The sequence below is a fragment of the Perca fluviatilis genome, chromosome 20 (assembly GCF_010015445.1).
Source record: "Perca fluviatilis chromosome 20, GENO_Pfluv_1.0, whole genome shotgun sequence".
Classification (NCBI taxonomy): Eukaryota; Metazoa; Chordata; class Actinopteri; order Perciformes; family Percidae; genus Perca; species Perca fluviatilis.
This window is the reverse complement of record NC_053131.1, coordinates 14721141-14731270: the sequence shown is the minus strand read 5'-3', so window position 1 is coordinate 14731270 and position 10130 is coordinate 14721141. Positions and strand designations below refer to the sequence as shown.

The following is a 10130-nucleotide window of genomic DNA, read 5'->3' as shown; positions in this document are numbered from 1 at the left end:
AATTTAAACAATGGCTAAGTTGCTAAATGCATCTTGTTGTCATGTAAGGGCCCTGTTCATGTTGTACAGATGTTTTAATTGCATTTTGTGTCTGTTAAGAGGCACAAAGGCCCTCTTTATCTTATGCCCCCAAAACTGCCGTTTTAGCTGAGTGAGAGCTCTGGGTGTTAGCTGTATTAGCTCCGTGCTGCTAGCACGAATGGCTCATTTTTTTGCTATCGGCGGTACTCACATACAGTAGGTATAGCAAGATTATTGTAAAATTGCCAGGAGTTCTCCTTTAATACTATTGATTACAGAAAAATGCCATATCATTAAATCACCAAATTTAAGTTACCGGAGGAATAGGCCAAATCCCATCAGTGGTAGTGAGCCAAATTTGTATATTTTCTGAAAATGGCTAAGAAAGTATTGGTCTAGAGTTTAAGATGTTTTGGCTGTGATTAAGCTAGAGTTTTAAACAAGCACAAATTTACAATAGCTGCCGACCACTTAGTGCTGTGGAACCGGTACCAGGTCCGTCCGGACTTAACAGGTTAAAACCATACAATTTCCCCACTACTGTTATTGTCAGACCAAGTTGTGCATTGGATTGTATGTGAACTTACAAATACACTTTCTGCTCTCTTGAGTTCAGGAACACTTATGTCCTCCTTTTCAGGGGCCGGAACTTAGTTCAAGGATCACTGTAGAGTCAGAAGAGCTCTGGTCCATTTCCTGGGGATTAAATACAAAGCAAACAATTATTGTTGTTAGTTAAAATAAATGTATGCCATTTACTTATTGATAATTGTTCTGTTAAAACTAATTTATTTTAGAATTCCTCTCCCACTACATTCCATATTAGTATTACTATGCACCACATCTAGCGTTACCTAGTATAACCTGCTAAACTGACTGACTCTACTCTACCTTTTGGTGACCTTTTTAAAAGCTGTAATCTTTGACACTGATGATGATGATGATGGATAAAGCCTAACAAGCATTTTTTTCCAGATTAACCTAATGATGAAAATGTGACATATTATAGTGGGATTCATGTAGGCTTATTATTATTTGAGATTATGTACAACACTGTGATTTTATAAAACAAAATCTACAATACAATGACTTACACAAAGCAAAACCTTACTTGGAAAAATATGAAACCTACAACTCAGGCTAAATACTGGATCATCCTGCAATGGCCCACTTAAGCCAGTCATGATGCCATGTTGTTCAATAAAAACATGATGCAGAGAGGAAGAGAGTTGCTAGGTGTGTTTGCTTGAAAAGTAGGAAGTTTACATTGGCATGACAGAAAGGTAGGCTGTTTGATTTGTGTTGCAGGCTAGTTGACTTACGGTGAGTTTAAGCAGCAGCCATAATGAACCCGATAACATGTATGAGGGCCTATGGCAAGAATGCTGTGACTGAATAAATACAGTTGCTAAGCATAATAAAACATAATGCTAATGTTACTAGCTACAGCTCTTCTTATGGTGCTGTCCGAGGTTTCTTCCTAAGAGGGAGTTTATCCTCGCCACTGTCGAACTACTTGCTCTTGGGGGGATTTTTGGGGCTTTGTAAATTATAGAGTGTGGTCTAGATCTACTCTATCTGTAAAGTGTCTCGAGATAACTCTTGTTATGATTTGATACTATAAATAAAATTGAATTGAATTATGATGCTGCTGAACTTTTCTCATAAACTTGTAGCTGATGATCACATTATTATTGAGGGTGCAGTTATAGGCAGTCATTACAGGTAGCTGTTGGTCTGTTTACATTTTCCACTTTAAAAATACATACACAGGGAAAACAACATTGTAAACAAATGGCTAATGTTTCTGCCTTGCCGCGCTAATTTATGACTATGAAGGTAAATATGGTGCAAAGCGTGAGAGAAAATGTTCCACCTATTGAAAAATATTCACACAAAGAATTTCACAAATGTGTAGATTGATTTTTACAGATACAATGATAGCTGCAAACTTGTAATGCAACATTTACCCATCATTGTTTAATATAAATAATAATAATATATTAAAATCAGTAAGCGTTGCATTACAAATTTGCTACTGTCATTGTATCTATGGTAAAATAAATCTACACATTTGTGAATTAGTGTTATTACATTCAGATCAAGGTTGTGAGAATGTTTTTCTATGAGTGAAAATCTCAATTTCAAGTTCAGATTTTGTTATGTCCTCTGGAAGCTGGTCCAAAGATGCGACACCATAGTGGTTAAAAGCTGCTTCCCCCTGTTTTGTTCTGACAGTAGGTTTCAGTAGTAGTTGCTAATGTTTTAATCTAAGGTGTCTTGGTTGAGAATGTTGTTGGAATATGTCATGCAGGTAGTTTGGTCCCATCCCTTTAGTTACTTAAAAACTAACAGAAGTGCCTTAGAATTCCATTCTGTATTAAATTGGGAGCCAGTGTAAGGACTTTAAGACTGGCGTAATATGATCTGTTCTTTTTGTTTTAGTAAGGATCCTGGCTGCACTATTCTGTACCATTTGGTGTGGTTTTAAAGTCTTTTTAGGGAGTCCAGCACATTGCAATAATCAATCCCACTAGAAATGAAAGCATGTATGATTTTTTCAAGATCCTCCTTTGAAATATATTCTTTTAGTTTATTGATATTTTTTAAGATGAAGGTATAATGATTTTATGACTGTTTTAATGTGACTGCTAAAATTTAGATCATTATCTATAAGGACACCCAAGGTTGTTTTTACCACTTTCTTTGCTATTAAGCCCTTCCTTTCAAGCAAGGTAGAAAGTTTGCATCTTTCCTCCTTTCCGAAAACTACCACCTCAGTTTTATTTTTGTTAAGCTGGAGGAAGTTCTGTGATATCAAGTATCTATTTCTTCAAGGCACTGTCAGAGAGTGTTAATGGGGTTATAGTCATTAGTAAAGATATGACAGGAGATAAATATGTTTACAACAGAACTTAAATAGATCAAATTGAAACGTTATAGAGCATCAGGGTAATCTCATTTGGTAAACTATAAGATGGCAGCCATAGAATGTTGAGGATGTTTCATACATTGCATTGTTTGATGTGTGACAGTGCATGACAGGGTTTTTCCTGAGATTTCAAGCGCTTAGGTGCAATGGCGTCACACATTCATTTGCATATTGGTGATGTCATTAAACAGTTATTTTGCAAAAGCTTAGCCGAGTTGTTGTTGGTTGCAGCTAGGGAAGGATCATTAGAAGCAAAACTTGGAGGAGCTTGTCACTAAAATGAGAATAGCTTGTCCACCTTAAAGGTCAGCCCACGGTTGGTGAGTGAACCTTAGCTAAAGTTGTCGCTAGCTCTGTGCCGGGCTGGCTAACCGTTTCACTTTAAACCAGCAGGTAGCAAGCAGGAGACGGGAACTTGGCTTTGGTCTTGAGGAGTTGTAGCAATTACCAACAGATATACTGTACACAGACTAAAATTCTACATTCACATCTATTATGCAAATGATTATTAACTTTATACTCACAGTCCCTCTCTTTTTCCACCACACACTATCTAATGTGTCGGCTGTACCTGGGGCTGCGTGTGCAACATGCATGGTGTGTGTGTGTGGTTGTAACACTGTTTGTGTCCATCATACAGCACGTGTCCAGAAGACAACAAGCAGGAGCCCCTCCTGTTCATCGGCTTCTATACAGTCTATGTTTGCAGTCCAGATGATGTCCAAATTGTTTTTATGTTTATATGCTTTGGCGCTGCCCCTAAGCTCTATAATGGCAGAGATAACCCTGCATGAGACTCAGAAAGTTGGATTTATCAACAAAACTGCAGGTGGAATACTCGTGCAAATCGAGCCTTTGCCATGCAACACATCAACTTTCTGAGTCTCATGCACCAAACCAACACTGATTTCCATGACAATATTTCCAAACAAACATTCTATAGCAGATATTTAATGTGTACCAGCAAAATGACCAAAAAGAGATCATTAAGTGCAAATTCATATTACGAGTTGTCCTAATCATCACTTTACTGACCTGAAGAATTTAAAGGGCTGTCACGGTGACCATGAATGGTTGTCAAATCTTCTTCCTGCAAGTCATATCATATATCATATTAGTCACACATTTTAGCTGCATTTCTCCAGTTTATTAACAGTAGATTAGGCAGTACGTGTCACATGCACCATCAGAGAGGTAGTATAACACTGTATGTCCATATTTTCAATAAATTAATAGCTACAAAATTTATATTTCCATTGTGTCTGTGAAATAATGAAAACTTTGAGTCTAAAGGGGCTTTCAACATTATACATCTTTCTTAAGCCATACTAATGCTCAATGTGTAATAAATAAATATGCAGATTACAATACAAGCTTATAAACCAATTAACACTACAAAACTGTCAAATATTAGTCCAGAAAACATGATAGGATGGTTTTTATGGGAAAATCTTTAAGTTACAACATATTTATCTCTCTGGAGAAAATAGTTCCCCGCCCCCTCTCCTTCTGTAGTCACCACTCCCTCTCACTCAACACCCCCACCTCCACACACAGCACTATCTGATTCTGACTGCAAGACACATGTTGCAGTACACTTCATTCAGCTCAGTATCAGTGCATTTAACATTACTGCAGCCATCTCTTGATTTATACTTTTGTTTAAACCCCCAACACACACACACACACCGATTATGGTAAAAGTTGCAAAATGGCAAAGGGTCACGGCATGTGCACATTACAAAATGGCTGACCTGGTCCTGAGAACCACACCTGCTACTGTCCTTAAACTAAGGTTTCCATTTGACAGCGACGGCGGCACAATTTGCTGTAAACTAAGATGGTGTTGGTTTATAAACTGTAATGTTAGCTGCCAGTAAACTAGCTAGCATTAACTTATTTGGCTGACAAGATATAAGTTAGCCTTCTAACATTTTATTTTCAAATGTATCTATAAGAGTTGCTTTACATGTGAAAACAGTACAAATCTATTTTAAACAGAATTGTAAGCGGTTTAAATGGAAGTAAAATCAATTTTAGACTCACCATCTCTCCCTGATCCATGACTCCAGCCTGCTCTCGTCCATGCAGTGAAGATCTGGCCTTAGAGTTCACAGCTTCGGTGAGGGGAGGGGCTGGACACCATGGGGACTCCGGTATACACACTGGCCACATGGCCCAGAGTGGGGATAGGCGTGGTCGGGGATGGGGACTTGAACATGACATGCGTGTGTAACAGTGTTTTCTTTTAAGCGGCGTCAGTAGCTCAATTTGAGAAAGCGACGAAACCAAGCGAACCCTGAAACCTTTCAGCATATAAGCAGGCGAATGCTTTTGGCTTAACTTGAAATAAAAATAATTATTTTTTAATTTTTAATTTATTATTAGTTAGTTTTTTTCCTCAAAAATTAAGCCAATGACAAGTGTACATACTAAATGGATACATTTTTCCTCATTAGGAAAAATTAATAATAATTATAATAAATATTTTTTATCTTACATGTTCATAACATTCATCAAAATATCTGTATAGATCAGGGTGTGCGAACCTGTGGCTCTTGAGCCGTTATGCCGACTCTGTGCCTTCTCCTTTGAGGCTCTTACTGTGTGGCTGTGTTATTGGTGGATTTTTTTTTTTTTTAAACTTTTTGAAACATTTCAGATTGGTTAAAAAAGCACTTGAATACATCTGACAATTATTTTAAAATAAAAAATAGCAGCAGAGTTTTTTATGGACAGATTCTGCAGCCTGAGGAAAACAAAACTGGCTTGATGCCTTCTCCCAATGACCCTTTCACTTTTAACAGTGCGAGTTGTTTGAAGAGCCCCTCTAGTGACAAATGGAGTGGAAAGAGTGGCCACAACCGAGTACAATCAGACCTAAAAGGATTGTGGGTAACAAAGGCTATCAAGGTTTCCCACTGGGTCATCTAGTAAGAAAAAAAACTATGAAAACTGCTATGTATTATGACTTTTCATTAGATATGGAAGTCATGGTTATGTTGTAATGTGGACCTGCATGTGTTGTGTGGCTTTTTGCTTAACAGTGCGTGTTTTATTGTGGCTTTCTTTGACTGGGCACGGTTGGCCACCCCTGGTATAGATCTTGTGCATGTCAAAGCGTGCTCTTATCCGTTCAGTTATTATTTGAGTTTACCCGCCAAAATACCTAATGTAAGGGGAGGGCCTGGACCATGAGCAAACACACCTCATGTGCCACATGGTAAAGAGCATGGCCAGAGTGGGGGTGAAATGAGTCAGGATGGGACTTGAACATGACAGATTATTGTGTAACAGTGTTTTTCTTTTAAATGTGGTAACAGTAGGCTCAATTTAAGACTACAATTTAAACCATCGCTTCACAAACGCACAGAAAGTTTTGCGCATATAAGCGAATAAATATTTGTGGCATTATTTGAAATTAATTTCTTCATTATTATTAGGGACAATACTAAATTAATAAATTTTCCATACACCTATCAATACAAAATTAATTAATAATAAATATACATATTTTATCTTACATGTTCCATAACATTCATCAAAATATATTTTACACTTATATTGTAGTTCTCTGATTCTCAACTTTGTTCCTAGCGCCCGGCTCCCTCTCTTCAATCTCTCTCTGCTTCGCTCCACCACAAGCCTGGTTGCAGCTCGTTGAGCCACTGTCTAAAACTGCATTTCACCAGGCTGCAGGGTTTTGCTTAAGCAGAAATAAAATGCATTATGGATCATTTTATTTTATGGTTCTCAAGCTCCTCAATAAGCTGAAGCTTCTCACCATTCAAACAGAGAGCGTCTCTACAGATTTTAAAACCAGCCTCCCTCTAATGCGTAGTCACGCTGGAGGGAGAGGGAGAAGAAGCATGGCAAAGGGAGTGGGGCGAAAGGGGCAGAGACGGAGAGAGGGAGGAAAGAGGAGAGAGAAAAGTGAAGGAGAGAGATAGAGTAGTGAGCCCCTCGCCATAAAGCTACTCTAGCGGAAAGCAAGCTCTGTTGATTATTAGAGAGTGACACCACTGATCAAGGAAGGGAAGGGATACAGGGAAAAGGACTTAGAAGGAAAGGGAGGGAAAAGTGTTTTAGGAGGCAGGCAGAGGGGATGAAGAGGGAGGAGGGAAAGAAAAGAGAGATGGAGAGAGAAAAACAGGGAGTGATTTGAGAGGGCCAAGTAGAGGCAGTAAATGGCTAGTACCCCATCACTCTGTTTACTGAAAAACGCTTCTCATGAACACACTAGGATTAAAAACAGACACACTTCAGATGATGAGGTGCAACAAACACACATGCACAGGACAGATGGTGGTATCTCCCATCGAGTAGTGTGGCTATAATTTGAGTAAAGTGGTAGATACCTCCTTAACCAATTAGAAGCCCCATATCAAGGCCTTGCATTAGGGGCTGTGTCGGGGTTAGTTTCACACACTCGTTAGTAGTGTGTGTCTACTATGTATGTGTGTGTATTCGTTTGTCCCATGGGATCACTGAAGAACATTAAAAGTGATATAAGGGTAGGGGGTGGTGGGGATGAGAAATCCACTGTGAGTGGAGCTCAGCCAAGTATGTGAGTTCTTTCTCCCACAATGCCACTCTTCATCTCGATCTCATCTCATCACCCGATCAAAGATGGACCTGTCTCTCCTATTACGAACCACTCATCTCACGGCCGTGCTGCTGCTTAATGTGCCTCCCTCTAAAGCTGACACATTTGTCACCAGACCAAACTGAGCCTAATCCATCGTGGCATTTTTCTCTCCCACAATTGATGATATACTGAATTTGAAAAACCACCATATTCAATCCAATTTCTTCAATGTCTTGAAAACATTTGTATACTCTCTTGAAGTAGAAACATTTTGAAGAAACTGTGCAACACACAGTGTGATACAGACCTATCTGTATAGAATCAATAAATCATACAGCCATGACAACAGGGCCTGGCAAATGTTGTTCTATCAATACTAAACAGTTCAATAGTGGCTTTGTACATTCAGAGATGTTCTTTAAAGAAAATCCCATTAATGTTGGCCTGGCTGTCTCTCGGTCTTTTAAATAGCAACTGCTGTGCTTACGTAGTCCTTACACTCTGCTGTACAATATAACAATAAGTAAAGCTGGAAAAACTAATCAATTAATTTAAAGTAATTTATTTTGACATTTTGGGGTTCCAAGTTTTATATGATTTAATATGATTTTAGGTGTTCTAGGATAGCAAACTGAACATATTTGAATATGCTGATGTCTTTTGGAGTGTTAGATAAAATAAGCAATTTAAATATGTCAACATAGGCTCTGCAATTTTCTTGCGTCCTTCTGGCACGGTTAACCAATAATGAAAATAATTATTGCAGGCTTAAACATTGGCACATTTGTTTTCATAATCAAATGAAAGCATACAGCAATATGAGAGTAAATGTAAATTCCAAACTTTAAATTCTTAAATCTATTTGTCGGTTTAAATTTTTTTTTTTCCCTCTTTCTTGTGGATGTGTTTTCTGACATCAAGGAGGCTTGATAATGTGCTTGAATCCAGCTGATGGAAATGGTGCTAATTCACATTTTATTTTTGCAGCATTTTAAACGTTTGTGTAAAATTCACTTGACAGCTGGATGAGAAAACAGCTGCAGAGATGCTGGATCGCAACACTAGAACTGCTGTGTTGCCAAATATTTCTAGAAAAAGGCTGTGTTTTTATGTTTCGTTTCTCACAGTTAACAATGCAGCTCCAAACCACTTCCTCCACAAGTGTGCAGGTACAAGGTGTGTCAGACACACAAAACCACTGGCTGGGGCTAAAGACCGTTTATCTCCACCACGCTGACAATGCGCACAGCTGATTTTAAGGCTAGGAGTACGACACTGCACCAAGAAATCCCTCACCACCGTTCTGTAAACACAGATGATCTTAATCACACTTTCTCTGGCCTCTTCGCCACACTGCTACTGCCTTAAAGACCAATGTCCCTAAACAAGCATTACCACAGTGAAGCAAGAGAGGCAAACAATGAGGGACACATGGAGTTAAACACGCACACAGACAGAAGCACATATAGGGGAAAGTGGTCAATGAGACAGAAAAATGAACAAAAACAGGGAGGGAAACCGTGTTATTCCAGTTTCTCTTCAAAGCTCCTCATTGCAGCGATTCTCTTCACTTCCCTGTGGAAGTAGTGCTGCATGTAATATGAAGCAGCATTGTTTTTCTTCAGGGTGCTATTAAACTTGTAGTCCCTTGGTTCTCTGTCAAAAGTGATAGGATAGTCGATTATACCAGAGGCAAGAGATCCTCTCCTCTCCCGTGCACATATACCTAGACCTCTCATCTGCGCTGGCTTCCTGTCTCTTTCTGTTCCCGTGGCCTCTTCAGGTGCACACAAACACAGACGCACGCATAAATACACACACCCATACAAGTTCAGGCTTTGAAACAGTGCTCACAAAAAGTGATGAAAGGCTGTTTATCCTGCTTCCACTGTGATATCTCAGCTCGCCATGCAGAATGGCCGAACACGTTATCACCTCTGAGCAGGGGAAACCACGGGAGTCAGGACTGACGCCAGCAGCAAATACCAGCGCTAGTGTGTGTGTATGTGTGTGTGTCCCAGCAGTAATAATCACCCGGATTAGAGCGGAGCCAAACCCCCGCAGGGTTCCCCCTCTCCCCCCTACCGACCCAGCCCAACTCTGCCCAGCCTGCAGCTCTGATCCCCAGTTTGAGCAGCCATGGGAAGCAGAGCAGCCGGCCTGACATCTCCATGCGCCTGGCTGCCAGACAGATAGGCAGAGAGGCGAAAAACACTTCTTTCTTTAAATGACCATGTATTTCTAACCACCCCCACCACCACCACCACCACCCTTGGTCCTATTGATCACCCATAGCCAAAATAAAATATTGAACAAGCTCAGGCAATACAAAGACACATAACTCATTCAACAAGAATACCCTTAAACCACAAGGGTGCAGTGAAATGGAAGTTGATACAGCCGTCAATATGTCTGGGTGAGGGATGCAATACATTGGCAACAACAGTAGGGAGGCGCGGAGAAGAAATGGGTTAGCCAATAACTTAATAAGAATGTGCGTTGTGTCTGGATACCTCACAGTCAATGCAAGGGATTATTACGGAGTGGAAATGTTGCCTGGCTGGATGTATTAAACCCCCCACCCCCCAT

General features: G+C 39.7%; 1 long non-coding RNA gene across 1 annotated transcript; it reads right to left on the bottom strand.

Moving 5' to 3' along the window:
- Positions 1 to 665: 665 nt before the first annotated feature.
- On the bottom strand, positions 666 to 5054 carry LOC120548690. The gene is made up of 3 exons (XR_005637252.1): positions 5000 to 5054; positions 3989 to 4043; positions 666 to 717 (listed from the first exon to the last, which is right to left on the bottom strand). It is a non-coding gene; the product is annotated as an uncharacterized LOC120548690 (long non-coding RNA).
- Positions 5055 to 10130: the final 5076 nt, after the last annotated feature.